This window comes from Thamnophis elegans, chromosome 1 (genome assembly GCF_009769535.1).
Source record: "Thamnophis elegans isolate rThaEle1 chromosome 1, rThaEle1.pri, whole genome shotgun sequence".
Lineage (NCBI taxonomy): Eukaryota > Metazoa > Chordata > Lepidosauria > Squamata > Colubridae > Thamnophis > Thamnophis elegans.
In genome coordinates, this window is record NC_045541.1 from 132,759,094 (window position 1) to 132,777,203 (window position 18,110).

The following is an 18,110-nucleotide window of genomic DNA, read 5'->3' on the forward strand; positions in this document are numbered from 1 at the left end:
TACTTTTAGATGGTGGTAGTATATCTGCACTACCATTCATTCACATTCAGAACAGGGGGCGAAAAATACATTTGCAAATATTCAGGAACATAAAGGGCTGGAAACATGTGGTGGGCATTGATGTATACTTAGTAAGTGTATCTGCCAGTGGAATGTGCAAATTTGGGCTGTTTTAGATCACGAGGGCTTACAGGTTTCCTCTCATTTTTGTTGAGATAATTGACTTCAAGAGCAAGCTGCAATGTGTTCACTGATGGGTTGAGGTCACAATTTCCATAAAATGCCTGATTCTTTATGGCTAGAATTATTTGGCACAAATATTAATGTAAGCATCCACTTCTTCAGTAGTCAGAGATACTTAATTGAAAAGAAACAACGATGAAATTACACCTGCTCTACACTAGGGAAGGGTCCTGCATTTTCTAAGAGGCAGCAGACTGAATCATTACCATGTGGCTAATCCCTTCCTTTCCATCTTGGTTTTAAAGTAATGAATCATATTTCCTGCAAAATGGAGATCAGAAACCCAGGTGGATCTTATTTCTAGGGTTGAGACGGTGTATCGGTATCGTCTTTTTTCCCTCTGATGATTCAGAATCATGCAGATCAAAATTAGTATCTTCCAGTTTTTTGGCATAATGATGGATGTGTAACTGTGATATTTCATCATCCCCAGGCCCCATGACTCTGCGTATCAAGTCTCATCTACATCCATTCTTCCATACTTGCTTGCCATAACCCTTTCTGCAAAAATAACTAAAAAAACTGAATCAAACTGGACAGAAGAGCAGCAAGAATTGGGCAGTTGAGTGTTTACATCCATGTATTTGTTTTAACTTGCATTTTGACTATTCTGACCTACACATTTCAGCTGAGCATGATACGTAAAATGCAAAGAGAGAACAGATAGTGGTTGCCTTTGACAAAAAGCAAGCTAAAATGACAGAGCAGACTGACTGTTTCTTGGGGATGTTTTTCCAGGATGGGGTCCCTCTCCATTCCATTGACTGGGGTTACAGATTGTGATTAGAAAAGGAAACAGCCTTTCCGGACAGCTGGCCAATCCAACTCTCTGATGCCTGCCAACACAAGGGAGCTCCCAATTTCCAGATATGCAAGAGAGAGGGGAAAAAAGGAACCAATTCTTCATGCATCATAAGCTATGTCTGTAGTGTAACAGCCTCAGCGATACTGACATATCATTCCTCTTCTGTCTCCAGGGTCCTCAAGACATTACTGCTGTTTCAAGGCAAGAGTCTGCTCCAACACTGATTGTGGGAACTTTACTGAAGCCCACTGAGCTGGAGACATTAAGGAAACCTTTTGCTAATCAAAACCCAGGGATCCCTCCTTCATCCCCTGTTATTCTCAATAGCATGTGTTCAGGACTGACCTGCTGATCCTTGTCAGGTAAGTTGCAAATTCCATAAGACTTGGGTTTTGGAAGGGTGGGGGGTAGTTAAGTTGAGGAGGAGAAGTCTGCTGGGCTGTTTAGTGTGAGAATTTTTTTCAGCAACCTGTAACCAGACAACCTGAAGAATTTATTCTGGCTTCTGCCCTTGCAGATTTGATGAAAACCAGGAGTTCAGTTCTTGTTGAGTCTTCAGCACTCTTTTATCCTGAATATACAGTATAGCAGTCTTTTAGAAATTCTTGCTCAAAATCTACGAACTTTTCAGAGCTGAAGGTGGGGAATTTCTTTTCAGTCTAAAATTGAGACAGTGATTTTCTTCAACATAATGCTAATTTACACCACAACTAAGAGCTTAGATATAAGGGCTTTATACTAATAAACCTCTGAATTATCTAAGTGTAGTATCATCTGCTAAGGCTGTGACTGTGGCTCAGGGATTTAGACAAGAATCCTCTAAGACCTACCCAAAGATGCATAGATGTATTTTTCTATAAAAAGAATACTTTCTGACTCTGAAATTAGCCTTTGTCTGTCCATGAATGTATGGACGATTAGGAAGATGGGATGAAGTTTTCCGCAAGAGTATTTTGTGTGACAGTGGCTCATGGGTAATCTTGTAGATCATTAATGGGGAAAATATCTCTTGGATGTCTTGGAACACCTGTAAGGCATTTTGGTCTGATGCTTTGTAGATCTCAGCAGGAACACCATTCTGCCCTGTTGCTTTGAGTTCACCTATAAGATCACTTCCTTGATTGAAGGAGGCAAGTCTAGGGTATCTAAGACTGGCAGCCGAGGAATCTGCTGTAAAACATCAGAATCAACTCTGGAGAACCCACTGAGTAGATTAGAAAAATGTCCAGCCCAGTGGTTTCTCAGACCTTCCTAATGTTGGAACATGACAGCAAGGGGGGAAGCATTGTGATTTAGAAAGACCATACACTGACTTCATGATATTGACAAACTTTCAGGTGGCATGCATACAATTCTACCTGCTCAGCTTTCTTTGCCATCTTGTCCTGCATTTCTTGCAGTTTTATCTGTACTTTGGACTGCAGATATTTAAAGTTGTCTTTTTTGAAACAGATGATGGATTGTTCTGCCAGTCTGCATAAGCCTTGTTCTTGGCCTGAAAGGCTGCTGAAATCGTCTCGTGTTTCATCAAACTAGTCTTCATGTGCCTGGGGTTTCAGTCCAAGTACAGTTGTTGCGGTCTATATTCAGGGTCCCAAGCTATGGGTTGTGGCCTATTCACAACTGGGATGCATTAGTGTTGGGTTGGAGCATGTGCGCACTGCCACTTGTGTGAGCAGTGGATACACATGCCTGCCACTCAAACAAATGAAGCTGTGCGCGTGCATGTACAATAGATACCTGCCCCTTGCACAAAAGCATCCCTTCTTTCCCCCCTCCCCCTGCACTGGGCCGCCAACCAGGAAACATTGGTCTATATGATATCTTTAAACTGTGTCCATTTTTCAGAACAGGTTCCTACAAGCAGTAAATTGCTGGAGAGTTTTTCATTAAGTACATCTTGGAAACATTGGGCTTGATCTGGTCTTATAATCTTCTGGTGTTGAATGACTTTCTTCGTTGTTTAATATGTAGAGGGACTATGTTTAGCTTGCAGACCAACCAGACCAGCTTGTGGTCAGTCCATCACTTAGCACCTCGCATGTTAATATCATGCTGTTGTCATACTATGATCTAGTTAAGCAGGTTGCCAGTGTTTGGACCTGGAGCCCATTGAGGTAGTTCTCTACTTTTTGAACATCATGTTAACAATGCACAGGTTGTGCTTGACATATTTGCTCAGAACCAGCAAACAATGCTATTCAGTTTGCCTACTCTGCGTTTCCCAAGAACTCTGTCTCAGTTGTCCCTGTTTGTCCCCATTCTGGCATTGAAATCTTCCAGAAAGATGAGTTTGTTACTGATGAGTTGTTCGAATAATCCAGGTCCTTGTAGAAACTTTCCTTGTCTTTATCTGGACTCATGAGAGTTGGTATATAGGCATTTACAGTACTTTAAAGTGCTTATTGATCTTTTAGGTAATGTGGGTCTGTTTTAAACCAATCTCATAAGATTGTCAATTTTGGATACCTTGCCCCTGAGATACTATAAAGCTATTTTAAAAGAGTGAATTCTGGTGAGATTTCACAATCATAAACAAGATTTCACCCATATAAATGTTTCATATTAGCTTTTTCTTTCATTTATCCTACAGGTGCCATAGCACCCAAAGTACTTTGGGAGCTATGGCGCCCGTAGGATAAACATTTCAGATAAGCCATTATTGCCAACAGTCACAATGGTCTCCTATTTTGTGTACTATAATCTTCCTAAAACCAAATGGAGTTGTTTATTTGTAGGGAGAGGGACATAATATGAGGATTTCATCTCCTCTAACCAGAGAACATCCAGATCTCCCCTTCCAACATCTTTGCTTTAAAGAAAGTTACCAAGAAAGCTAAAGTCGTTAGACATTAATATTCTGCCATTTCCAGATGGCCCTGTTCCCAGTCTCACCCTCTCAAAGTATTTTGGAGTCTGCTCTTGCTGAGCTCAGAATGATGAGAACAAGCAGAGTAAACCATTAACCAGTCAAGGCTGCCTCCAACCCAGGAGAAGGCTTAGGTCATTGCCCCACCCTTCAGCTATACCAGCTCCCAGTAATTTTTTTTAAATGCCCCTATTTCATATCAAAAAGGGAAAATTAAACTATTAGTCTTCATTTTATCAATTTTGGGTATTTTCACTACATGCAGTTTGTGTATAGACATTGATTGTAATAAAAACCCTGGGGTAATAAGTTGTATAGACCTCAGCCCTTATTGGAAGTTCTCTTGGTGTCATGTCCCCGTAGTTTTGCAAACAGGGGCTTTTCATGAGAGCTGTAATAATGGTTGTAGGTTGCGGGGTGAAATATCTAGAAGAGCCGAGGTGGCGGAGTGGTTAGAGTGCAGTACTGCGGGCTACTTCAGCTGACTTCCAGCTGCAATTCAGCAGTTCAAATCTCACCAGCTCAAGGTTGACTCAGCCTTCCCTCCTTTCTAGGTGGGTAAAATGAGGACCCAGATTGTTGGGAGCAATATGCTGACTCTGTAAATCGCTTAGAGGGGGCTGTAAAAGCACTATGAAGTGGTATATAAGTCTAAATGCTATTGCTATTGCTATCTATATGAATTGTGCAGAGAGATAGCAATGGCCCACTTGAGCTGAGAGGCAAGATAAAGCCTCTCAGCTCAATGTGTTTAGCACATTGTGTTCATATAAATAGAGACAATCAAGCCCAGCATTTTTTTTTTACTGGCAGGGATTGTGAAATGGACTAGGAAGTGACTGGAAGAATCATTCACTAGATTGCTCTGAAATCCACCAGAGAACTTCATTTTCGGATGGAGTTTTTTATGAATGGGATAACGATTTACGCCTAAGATCTGCAAAATTGCAGCACTACAAATTGCAAAATGGAAATTTAATCTGCAACTCAGACACATTGGGGGAGGGGGAAAAATCACCTTGACTGCACAAGGAGGAGGATGCAAGAATTGGGCTGCCTTGTATCATGCTAAATTGGCATAAATGTCCCTTGTGACACAGCCCTCCTTTTGTAGAGGTGTCAGTTTGACCGAAGCATTCAGTAGCAGCTTTCTGTTCAGTAGACACCATAATTGTGCAGGGGGAACAACCTTGGATCTAATATCCCTTATTTTTCCAGTAGTGTGCAGGGTATTGGTGCCCTTGCTGTTCTTCCTGTGTACTGTCACTGCACTGAAATGATCTATGCCTGCAAAGATGAAAACATAATGATGTGAAAACAATCTGTACTTACATTGCTATAATTATGTCTGGCTTTTTCCAAAGGATGACACAGCATTGAAACAAGCATGCTCAGCAGTGATAGATTTGACAGGCACATGGAGAGAATGATTTTCAGAGAAGTGCAGATGGATAAACTCTGGGTCTTCTTATCTGATGGCCAAGGAACTGCTTTGTCCTGTGAATTTTATTTTATTTTTTCAAATACAGGCAAGATCAGATGCTGCAGGTCTTCCTGGCAAGCACGTCTTTTATTATTGAAGGGACACATTTCAGTGACAAACAAGAAACAAAGTACTGAAATTACTGAGATCATCTTTGTAATACAAAATAATATGAATTACAGATAGTTAGGTGCATTCCACTAGTTAGTCAAGATAGCCAAGAAATGTACCCCTAAGTTCAGAGGTACACTTCAGTATAAAAGGAATATTGAAATGCCAGTTCTGATAAGCATTAACAGATGCATAATGTTGAACTCATAAGGAAGATGGTAGGGCCGTGATGGTGAACCTATGGCACACGTGCCAGAGGTGGGACACAGAGTTCTTTTGGTTTGTGGCATGTGCATGCACACCGGCCAGCTGATCTTGGTGCATGCGGAGCCCCAGAAACCCGAAGATCAGCTAGCCGGTGTGCATGCACATACCGGACACCTAGTCTTTGGGTTTCTGCCACTCCAGCATGTGCAAAGATCAGCTGGCATGCACACTAGTCAGCTGGTTTTGGGGTTTCTGGGGCTCTGGCATGTGCGAAGATCAGCTGGTCAGTGCGCCTGCAAGCACCAGAAACCAGAAGACCAGGTGACCACATGCTAGCTGATCTTTGGGTTTCTGGGGCTATGGCTCGTGCGAAGACCAGCTGGCCAGCGCACATGCATGCGCTGTAAATGAGAAGACCAGGTGCATACCGGCCAACTGGTCTTCAGGTTTCCGGGGCTCCAGCGCACAGGCGCATGCTTGTTCACGTTTGGTCACCTGGTGCCGAAAAGGTTTGCCATCCCTGTAGTACGGCTATATAGTCCTACTGTTTTTGCTATTTGCAGTAAAGGTCTAGTATAAGGGTACGTGAAACTCAAGCAGTATTGATCTGTCAAGAAATTCTATCTTCAAAAATCTCTCCATTTGAAAATAGGATAGCTGGCCTTTTCCTAGTCTCAGCATGTGTTCTAGTGACATTTATGTTGCTGAAAGAATATGACGCAGTTTTCTATAATTTTCTTCCCTCCAGAGATATTGGGTTTCATTTCACTCAAATCCTGTAAGTTAAAGACTAGCATATGTGAAAAGCAGTATGTTGAGCCCAGCAATGTGATATCTGCAGAGTCAGGGGAAGATATATTTTATTCTAGTTCTTTGCTGCTTCGGTTGCAGCGGAGATGCCAGAATCTGTTATTGCAAAGTTGTTTTACAGAAGACAGAAAGATTTTATTCAATGGAGAGATTAGTGTCAAAATCTGTGTCAATTGGTAACTGGATTCTCAGCTGGGACTCTAGTGCTGTTTAATCTAGAAAGATCTTGCATTTGTCGAATTGGGAAAATGAATGGAATAAAGACTCAGGAGCTTTGCTAGAATATTGCAGGTGAAAAGCTGAAGGAAATTAGATAGTAAAGGAGAAATTATTTAAGTGACCAAGTTTGTTTCGGCTGAAGGGAGGGCATTCTAATTAAACATATTTAGAAAAATGTCACTGGAGAAAATTGGGTTAACTTGTGGATACTGAAATGGTTGTGGCTTCGTGACAAAGCCCATGGAGATGGCTGAGGCATAGTACTAGCTTGCTATCTCCTCATGCTGAAGTTTTGCATGTTCAGTTGGATAGAGGCCAATGCCCAGCAAAACTCAAGAGAGAAGACTTTATATGTACCTTGGCACGTACTGTGTCTCAAATTTTACTTATGATGTGTATACCAAAAATCTTGGCCAACAGACTTGGATTCTTTGTGCAGTTGCATTATTTATTTTATGATGTTATGCATGAATACAGTACATGGAAGAAGTATATCAACCCCACACTCACTTACAGTGATAATGTTACCTAATTGGGTAATGAAGTATCTGCAACTAATAATTAAGCTCAGAGAGCACAAAAAACTCCACAGTTCAATCCTGAACTGCATATACCGTATTTTTCGGAGTATAAGACGCACTGGAGTATAAGACTCACCAAGATTTTGAAGAGGCAAATTTTTTAAAAACGTTTTTCACCTCTGCAGACCTCCCAAAAACAGCCCTTTTAAAAATAAAAGGGCACGAATAGTCTTTAGGAGGCTTGTAGTGTGCTCCTTGGCAAAACGAGCAAAAAATGGCCTGTTTTTTTGTGAAAACGGGCCCGTTTTTATTTTCAAAAAAAGGGCATGCATAGCCTTTAGGAGGCTTATAGAGTGCTCCTGGGGGTTGGGGGGGCCAAAATCGAGCAAAAAACAACCCATTTTTGCTCATTTCTGCCCTCCCCAGCCCCCAGGAGCACTCTGAAAGCCTCCTAAAGGCTATACATGGCCATTTTGGTGAAGGGGGTGGGCTTTCAGGAGGCAAAAAATGCTGTATTCACTGTATAAGATACATCCAGATTTTCAGCCTCTTTTTTGAAGGAAAAAGGTGTGTCTTATACTCTGAAAAATACGGTATCCTCTTCTATTGGTGCATTTTCTCCTTCAGAGAACAAGAAGCAAGATAAACGGAAATATTCCCCAATAAGAATTAAAAACCATGGATAGTCTGGAAACCTTCTAAAATATGGTTCTTGTAGCTTAGTTAAGTGCACAAATGTATTATGTCAGTAGTAATAAACAGAAGCTTCCATAAAAGAGGACTGCTTTCTTCTAAATGTTATGGAAATGAAAAACACATTCATTTTCTGATTACTGTTTATGGTTACTAACTTTTAAAGGAAGCTGCCTTATCTCACACACTTGCTTCTTTTCATGCATGCAAGATACAAGCCTTATATCAGTAACACAGGATATTTTCTACCTGAGGGCCAAAACTAGATAACGTCTTCTTAAGAGAGGCAGACCTATGTAGAGGCTGAGGGCGAGAAATGAGGAGGTGAGATTTAAATGCTGTAACCAATTTTTCGATCATTACAAAAAGGAAATGTTTAACATAATTAAGCAGAACGCTGTTTCTTCTCAGAGCGCCTTAGGTTGCACAGACTTTTTCCCTGTTGAAATACTCTGTGATTAACCTTCTTTATAAAAGACAACAGAGGAGGACTGAATCTTGAGAATCACCATTCTGAAATGGGAGTTATGTAGTTCTAACAGTTTCAGTTTCTAAGGAACCCAAAATAGTGTATTTTGGGGATCTAAAATGGGTAATACTCTTTTAATTCAAATTATTCTACGTTATCTCCCAGTAAAATTGGGGTTTGCTTGTCAGATAATTTTATTTATTTATATTTCATACTTCTTGTCTACCCATCTCCTTTTACATAGTCCACTGTTTGAAGCACTTCAACCTTTGATTACTATACTCAGTTTGGAATACTTCAATAAGCACTGGGTCTTATATTGGTAAGCAGAAGTACATTGGTAAACAACTTTGCATCACACACACACACACACACACACAGAGTTCACCAAGCTGGGAAAGCTTAAGTGAAAACATATTAAACTGTCTTTCTAGATAGATTTTGTGCTCTTTTTTGTTCATTTCAGATTTCCATGTGCATGTTCTTTCATAAAATGCTCAATAGCAATAGCACTTAGACTTATATACTGCTTCACAGTGCTTTACAGCTCTCTCTAAGCGGTTTACAGCGTCAGCATATTGCCCCCAACAATGTGGGTCCTCATTTTACCCACCTCGGAAAGATGGAAGGCTGCGTCAACCTTGAGCCGGTGAGATTTGAACTGCCGAACTGCAGTTGGCAGTCAGCAGAATTAGCCTGCAATCCTGCATTCTAACCACTGCCCTTCCACAGCTCATTATATAAATTATAATTATTAAATACTCATTAAATACTGTCTCACGTTAATTAATTTTGGTTTTGGTTGCCATGATTTGTTTAACAATAAAAGATATAGGAAATAAACAAAACAGAAGGGAGACATGGAAACTAGAAACTAAATGAGAAACGATGAAAACAAACATGTCTTTGCAGGAAATTTTTATATTTTGTACATATTAAATACATTCATATTCATGCATTAATTGTTAACTTCAGCTGCACCAGATAGAATTACAGGATAGGTTCTTCTTAATTGTGGTTCACAAATCAGATAATTATTTTGGTGTTTTCCTTCTGTATTTCTGGCACAAAATAAGCATAAGGTTTTATAGTTCAAAGCATTTGGACAGATTCAGCTGGCTGCCCCTATTTTAAATTAATACGATTGTCCCCTGTTAATTTGGCAATAAACTGGCTAGTTTGAAAGAAAACGTTAATTTGAAACAGAAAAATAAAACATGAAAATTTACTAGGGGGAGGGGGAGCCCAAAGCTTAGTTGTGCAGTTCACATAATGCAACCCAGTTTTACCTTTGAAAGGAGTTTAGCCTCACATCCCCTTCCTATCATTTGAAAGATAAAAGGTTAATGGCCCCGTGACATTGGAGATCATCTATATCTTTTCTTCCCAATTGACCCACAAGCCATGAACTGATGTTTGTGTACAGAAGCATTTATTGATGGGTCTTTCCTAGTTGATGCTCCATATTGATTCGTCTGGTACGCTGACTCAGTGCATCTGACTGCAGCTTCCCCCTCTATTTCGTGGGAGATCACCCCTGACCTTGCACGCTCAGCAGCCAAAGTCACATATATGGATAAACATCATTCATTTGTCTAGCAAGTAACAGCTAATTGGAGGCAAATCTTAAATCACACGCTCTGCTTCTGCAAAACAGAGGCAGACCTTTCAGATATGCAGGATTCAGGAGCTGCAAGCACAGGGGAAAAGGGTGTAACACAAGAGACGACCTAGTTGATTATTTAATATTTAGGATTCCTAAACAATTTTCACGTTTGCATTTTAAACTGCCTCTCCATCAAATCCTACTTGATCTGTCATTGATTTAGAGTACATCTTTTCATACGACTGCAGGGAAGGAAAATTTAAGAATAGATCTAAGTAAATAAAACGATACCTATGCAAAACAAGGTTGGAATTGCTTTTAAAGAATGTAAATAGTCACATTCAGAGTCTTCATGTACATATTTATAATCAGGCCAGTTGGGAATAAAATATACATTTACATCCATTCATATGTTCGTATGTTAGTCCAGAGCCAGCTAATTTATGTTCACTGGGAAAAAAAACCTTATGAAGCTTTGGAAATCACAACAACCAAGCTATTTTGAAGAAAAATGAGATGCACCTGCTCAGAATAGTCAATGCTCAACTATATACGGTAATCAGAGGCTTGCTTTGTGTAAGGTAGGTTTTTGCCTTCATTGTCCAAATGATATAAATTGCACAAAATTCTGAAGCACAGAGTACCAGCAACTTAAGGTTACTGTACCTCTAAAAGCAAGAAAACAAATTTGTTTTCAAAACTTGTAGATTAAAAAAAAAAACAGGACAGTGCCAAACATACTTATTTTGGTTTTTTACACTTCTAAATACAATTGGAAGCTCAGCTACAACACAACTGTTGGCATTCAGTATGCCTGCATTACTCCAGGCACACTGGTTTAGATATTACAGGATCCAATCTGGATCGATTACTGGGAGCAGAGATTTAGTCTTCCAAGCTTTAGTTTAGATATTAGCTGATAGTATCTAGAATCCCTCTTAATATATATTACAAAAATATATTTTGTAAATGAGAGAAAAAAGGAAGAAAGTGCTGGAAATCATAGGAAGGAATAGCAAATTATCGTCGATCTTTTTTTTTGTTGCTTGTGAATGAAATAGGTTGATTGCATTAAGAAAACAGTGTGATTGTTTGACAGCGTGATGAAATATTAACATGTTTTTCTGTTAAAATGCAAGAAGTCACAGTTGGCAGAAGAACTGTGATTTCCTGCTAGCCTGTCTACAAGACCTGAGAATAGGAATGAGCAGCACCTAACTGACCTTGATTGATCTCAAAAAAGCCAAGAAGTGTCAGGGCCTTAAGAGAAGCAATCTATTCTACTCTATACAATCTATTGATGCATTATTGTAATGCAAAATTGTAATCACTTCTAGTTCACTCGTCCTGTGAATAAATGAGAAGCAGAATTTGTTTATTTTCAAGTGATTTGTTTTGGGCACAGGTCAAAAAACCAGCTCACAAAACTGATATAGAGGAAGAATAAAAAAGTGTCCAGTGCATACATCAGTAACAATAATAAATAATAAAAACAGTGATAACCACTGTATAAACCATTTCTCCATTTCTTAAGACCTTCAAGAAAGAACTGGTAAGAGGCAATTAAATCTCTTAATTTTGTCTTTTTGGGATGGTGGCAGCAACATTTTAAAGGATATTTGCCTATCACCAAAATAGACCAAACTTCTTTTTAACACCTTTTATCTGTCAAAGTTATATAAATCATAGTCATATTCTGCTTGGTTATAGACATTGACCTATCTTTGTCAGTAGAATTTGAAAATTGTTCCCTTGAATGCTTTTAATTTCTGAAATTCGTATTGTTTATTTTAAAAAAAAATTCTTGAGAATCGCCAATCAAGGTCTCATCCAAACAGTTAAAATATTTGAACCCAAAAATTTGATTTATCAAAACTGGAAGGATTCAAGGACTTTTCCTGTTTTCACCGAGTTCTCTCAGTTTTAGATGTAAAGCAGAATCACAGTTTTCTAAACCTCATCATAATGGACTTCTGATGCAACGTACTTCATTTGCATGGTAATGATATCATTGCACATGATGTAATCACATCATTTGCATAATGACAACATTATACAAGTGATGCAGTTATGCAAATGATGCGTATTGCATGATGTGTGTTATAATTGTATCAGTAAGCAGATAATGTTATACATGACATTTTATTGGAACTATAATTGTACATTCATCTGTTAAAACAAGATCTCACTGTGCAATTAAAAGCAAGAGAGAAATAAAAATTATCCCATTAGGAATGAGGAAATGTTTGGTGCAACATCCCCAGTAATCCAATTCTATTTTCTTCCCATATACTTTTAAAGCAATAAAATACCTTTGATGATGTGATGGGCTTTAAAAGGAAGTATTATAAGAGATTCTGAGGGGAAAGGGTATAAATATCAGTTGCAGATTAAATTAATGAAGGGCTCTGGTGCAGTAATCTGCAGACTAATCTTAGTTTTCTGAGGAGTTTCCACAATAATGATGTAGCTCTTTGAGCTTTTGTTTTGTTTTCTTTGCTTAATCTTTTTTAGGAATCAAAGCTTTCTTCTTCTTCTTTGTAGCATATTCCCGCAGGGTCCGCTTTTCAGATCATTGAACGCCACTTTGCATGGTCAGCTGTGTCTCCAGGGCACAGGCCTACAGCTTGCATATCTTTGTTGATGGTGTCTTCTTTTGGATGCCCGCAAGGTCACCGTCCATTGACTTCTGGTTGGTAGGCAGTCTTGGCCACAGTGGAAATTGCTGCTCTCAGGACATGCCCATACCAGTGAAGTCGGCCTTCTCTCATCTTCTCTATAATTGGTGCAACACCAAAATATTGTCGAATGTTGTCATTTGTGATGTGGTCAAGAAGGGAGATGCCTAATATCAAGCGGAGCATTTGCATTTCCATGGCATGGAGATAGCTTTCAGTCCTTGTTGTTATTGCTCAGCATTCAGTGCCATACAGTGCAACAGGGTGGATGGTTGTCTTGTAAATCTTAGATTTAAGACGGGTTGGCATTTGTCTCTCACACAACACATTGGTGAGTTCTCGCCAACGCATCTAGGCTGCATTCACCCTTTCTCGCACCTCACCATTGATGTCACCTTGGAGATGGGATCCCAGATACCGAAAAATGTCCACCTTCTTTAGGTTTTCTCCATTAATTTGAAGACCAAGGCTTTTGTTTAGGAAGAATTAAATTAAATTGCTGTATGTGGAATGTTTTTAGAGAAATTGGTGGGAGAACAGATTACACAGATTATAAAAGGACCAATGTATAGAAACAACACCAATATTTAGCGTCATTTGAAGAGTCTCAACTGGCTATAAATTTCAGAAATACAATCTCCTTCAGGATCCAAGTTCTCATTTTGGCTGTGATTGGAGATTTCCCAAAAGGGGGTGGGGTGATTAAAAATATTTTAAACTGTAGCTGCCCAGTGCCTTTAACCAGGTAAATCCAATTGAAAGGCTAAAGTCAAAGGCAAAAGAAGGGCATTTTTATAATGTAAAGGAAGTTATGTTATAAAAATGCTGTTTGTTTATTAATTTGTATTCTACCTTGATTATTTTTATAAATAAGGTTGCAAATATATCCAAAGACACCTTCCTCCTGTTTTCCCCACAACAACAACAACAGCCCATTGAGGTGGGCTAGAATAGGGGAGTGACTGGCCTTAAGTCACCCAGCTGGCTTCCATGTCTAAGGCTGGACTAGAATTCACCATATCCTGGTGATTGGTTCCAAGTCACCCAGTTGGCTTTCATGTCTAAGGCTGGACTAGAACTCATCCTCTCCTGGTGATTGGCCCAAAGTCACCCAGATGGCTTCCATGTCTAAGGCTGGACTAGAATTCACCATATCCTGGTGATTGGTTCCAAGTCACACAGTTGGCTTTCTGTCTAAGGCTGGACTAGAACTCATCCTCTCCTGGTGATTGGCCCAAAGTCACCCGGCTGGCTTTCATATCTAAGGCAGAAATAGAAATAGAACTCAGAAATATCTGAAAAATATGGCTTGAAGCTTAACAGCTCAAAAACCAAGATCATGGTCGTCAGCAAACAACCCATTAATTTACCACTGATAAATTTGGAAGGAATCCCACTAGAAAAAGTTAAAAGGTTCACATACCTTGGTTTTTATTTACATGAAAGCTGGGACATAATCAGTGAAGTAAAGACAAGGATAGAAAAAGCTCGAACAACATTCTTCAAAATGAAAAAGCTTTTCTGCAGTCGCAACGTAAGTCTAAGTCTGAAAATCAGGCTTGTCAGATATTACATCTTTTCTATCCTGCTCCACGGAGCAGAGTTGGTTTCTGACAGAAAACCACTTGAAGAAACTAGAAGCATTTGAAATGTGGATTTACAGGCAGCTGTTATGTATAAACTGGGTTGACAAAATCACAAATGAGGTGATAAGCCGCCTGGGAAAGCAAAGGGAAATCATCAAAGCCATTACAAGTGAAAATTAGAATATTTTGGACATGTGATGCGGCACCCAGGAAAATACAGCATCCTTCACGTAATCCTCGTTTGCCTTCAGGGAAAAACTGGAGGCAAACGAGCGCCAGGCATAGAAGAACATCATGGCTTCAAAACCTAAGGGACTGGTTAGGATATTTTGCAGTCATTTGGATAGAGCCATAGTGGTGCAGTGGTTAGAATGCAGTATTGCAGGATAATTTTGCTGACTGCCGAACTGACAGCTGTTCGCCAGTTCAAATCTCACCAGCTCAAGGTTGATTCAGCCTTCTGAGCTCAGTAAATTGATTGTTGGGGGTAATATGCTGACTCTGTAAGCCACTTAGAGAGGACTGTGAAGCGCTATATAAGTCTAAGTGCTATTGCTAAAGTGAGGAGGTAAGGCCTTTTCTCTCTCTCTCTCTTCCATTTGTATTCCTGATCCTGACTTGCTAATAACAAAATCTCTGGTTCTGGTCGTTTTCTACAAGCCCTGTTTCTCCGAAGTCTAGAATGAGAGAGACTTTACAGTACAAAAATGAAAGAATCAGACACTTTGAAAAGTGTTTATTGTTCAATAAGGGCGATAGGGTGAACCTAGCATATAAAATAAAGGCAATTTTATGTCTGTGCCACTTACTGCACACACCTCCACATAGTTATTTCTCGTATCAGATATTTCTGTATAAGCAATCAGTGGAATTCTGAAATAAGTTTCAATTCAGGTACTTTTACATGCTTGTTCACCCATCTCACCGTCCATATGAATTAATAGTAACTTTGTACATATATACACTTGCCTGTTACTGCCTTCACATGATACACTACACCAGTGTTTCTCAACCTTGGCGACTTTAAGTCCTGTGGACTTCAACTCCCAGAATAGCTGGCTGGGGAATTCTGGGAGTTGAAGTCCACAGGACTTAAAGTCGCCAAGGTTGAGAAACACTGCACTACATCATAAACCAGCCAACCATAGTTTAGCTCAGCGTGTTTTTTTTTTAATAGCAGGACATATTTTTCATTCATGATTTAATATGTCATATGAAGCCAGAAATCAGGTAGACTAAAGTGGACAATGTGGAACGTATTGTGGGCTCACACAACCTGGCAATTGAGAAACTCCTAATTCAACTAAAATGGGAAAATTTTAATGCCCCGATCACTATAAACACTCTGTGATCTTAAACAAATCTCACAGATTTGTAGTAAGGTAAACAGGGAGGCACCACGTTGGCTGCTTCGATCTATTCGAAATAGAAATGAGATCAGTCAGATAACTCTGCACATGGCTGAAAACTCTTGTGTGCATGTTCCACTTTACTGCTTACAGATGTATGCTTTTTGTAAAGAGAAAACATGGAAAGAGACCAAGTGCTGCCTGGCCCTAAAAATGGTTCTGTCATTAGCTCTTGGAAAGGTAGTGGAGGACTGAGCTGCTGGTTGCTAAGCGCCCCTCTAATTATTTGCTGATGGTCCAGAGTCATTTTCCTTGGTAACCAAAGGGAGATGAATTATTAAAAGCAACTGGCAATGTCAGATGGAATTGTTTACATGGGGAAAGGGAGCAAAGGGAGGAGGAGGCAAGGAACTGCACTCTCAGACAACCTGGAGGTAGGAGTAAAGCTCAGCTGGGCAGCCATCTGGCTTCACCTTCCTCTGCTTCCTCAAACACAGGAGGAAACCCATAATGTCTTTAACTTATTCCCGGCCATTGTCTTTTTAGATAGGTTTAGAGGCTTAGAAACAAAAAAGGGCCAGTACTGAAAGCAAACCCCGCTGCAGAATAATACTACTAAATACACAATGTAATTGGAGTATTCCAGCAGTGGGTGTCCCAAGGAACAAGAGATTTCCACCACTACCCACAAATGTTTACTTTGTAAGGGATGGTGAGGTGTGGCAAGACAAGTTACACTGGATTCTTACACAGAATAAAGCTGGAAACACGGAGCCTGTTCACCTTTGGTCTGCTAGAATTACTGGTTTAGTTTTGTGTTTCTTTTTTATAGTGACACAGGCTGACTACTATACAATGGCAAGAGTTGACCCTGGTGTCTGGAACCAAGCCTGAATCGTGGGATGACCCTTACTGGTATATATCGTGAGTCTGCTGTCCAAGAAAGGTAAAGAGGTGCTTTGTAAAACTTGTCGGATCATAAGGAGGAAGTGATCTCCGCCACTGGGAGAACCTTCATTCTCAAGAATAGCTGTCCCAAGTGTGGAGCTTTCTAGAGCGGTGATTACTGCCATTCTCAACCAGTCGGTGGGAGATGTGTGCATTATCATCCAATGCATTTGATATAGATATATCTGTATGGTGGTGTCTAATTTAGGAGTGGATGGAACAATGAATGAATGGCTTTTCTGAGTTTGAATGAACTGAAGGTGAACACTTTCATCTGTTTGAAGCTACTGTAGGTTGAGTTCTAGGAACCATCAGAAACAAACCAAACAGGCTTGTTATTTGTGTCAAGGGCGTTAAAATGCTACAAGCATCATTTAGAAAAAAATCCTGGTAAGTAAGGACATCTCTTTGGAATGATCTGGGAACATAAGCCAACCTATGTTACTCTCAAGTAAAAGAATTCTGTGTGAATGCCTGGCATTTTGCCTGATCGGATACAGGATGTGACCATGCATGCTAGCTCCATCCCCAGTGTCTCCAACTTCCTGTCTTGAGCGGGGTTCCTGCTTAGATGGGATTTGTATTTGCTTTTAGCATAACTAGAAGACAACTTTCTCAATATGGGAGAAAGGGAAAAATTAGACTAAACATATAAGACCACACGTGGAATTCTGCATCCAGTTTTGGCTACCACATTATAAAAAAGATGTTGAGACTCTGGAAAGAGTGCAGAGAAGAGCAACAAAAATGATTAGGGGCCTGAGGGATAGCCACTTCTCTGAGATGGGATAGGGTCTCCTGCTTGAGCAGGGGAATGGACTAGAAAACCTCCATGGTCCCTTCCAATTCTGTTATTCTGTATTCTGAGGCTGCCCAAAGCAGGGAAAGTGTACCTAGTGCCTGTGTTATGTACCTTTGGACCTAGTGATAGGATAAATGTTTGACGAGGAAAAAAGGAAGAATGGAGGAAGAGATGGATTACATACTCCATTGTTTTGAATTGTATCTGTTTAGAGGTACAGGACTATCTGATCACTTGGGGGATTGTGTTTCTAGTGCTTTGTGTCATTAAAAGGTTTTGTAATCATTGGGAGGTTGGCAGAGAGTCAGCTAAATTTCTTACAATTGCCTTTTAGAGCATCCTATTTGAGGGAGTTGGGGCGTACTAGATTAAAAACAGGAATGGAGAGGATGGCATACCATTAGCTGGAAACTAAAATCATTTTGAAATACCAGATACCTTAAGAGACAAGTCAGAGTATTGTTGCTTGCTTCCACTTATAGGCTATTATTGGCATGTTGGCAAATAAAAGATGTTTGCATAGAAGCATTATGTTTCCTATATATTCCCTTTGCAAAGATAGCCCAGTGCCGCTGCCCTCATAATTTTTCATCTCACAGGAAAGTAGTGTACATAATACATATTTCTTTTTAAAGATTTCTCTGGAGTCCCACATTTTGATCCCGTGCTTTCCCAAACTAACATTTGCAATTCTATGGACTAGATTTACCT

General features: G+C 39.8%; 1 protein-coding gene across 3 annotated transcripts in view; it reads left to right on the forward strand.

The window, feature by feature from the left end:
- The window catches only part of TMEM63C (transmembrane protein 63C), an 80,736-nt gene that overhangs the window by 18,785 nt on the left and 43,841 nt on the right, over positions 1–18,110 (forward strand). For all 3 annotated transcript variants that reach the window (XM_032232092.1, XM_032232083.1, XM_032232099.1), the window contains exons 2-3: positions 1,221–1,410; positions 16,482–16,595. The gene's annotated coding sequence lies outside the window, so the exon portion shown is untranslated. The remainder of the gene's footprint in view (positions 1–1,220; positions 1,411–16,481; positions 16,596–18,110) is intronic.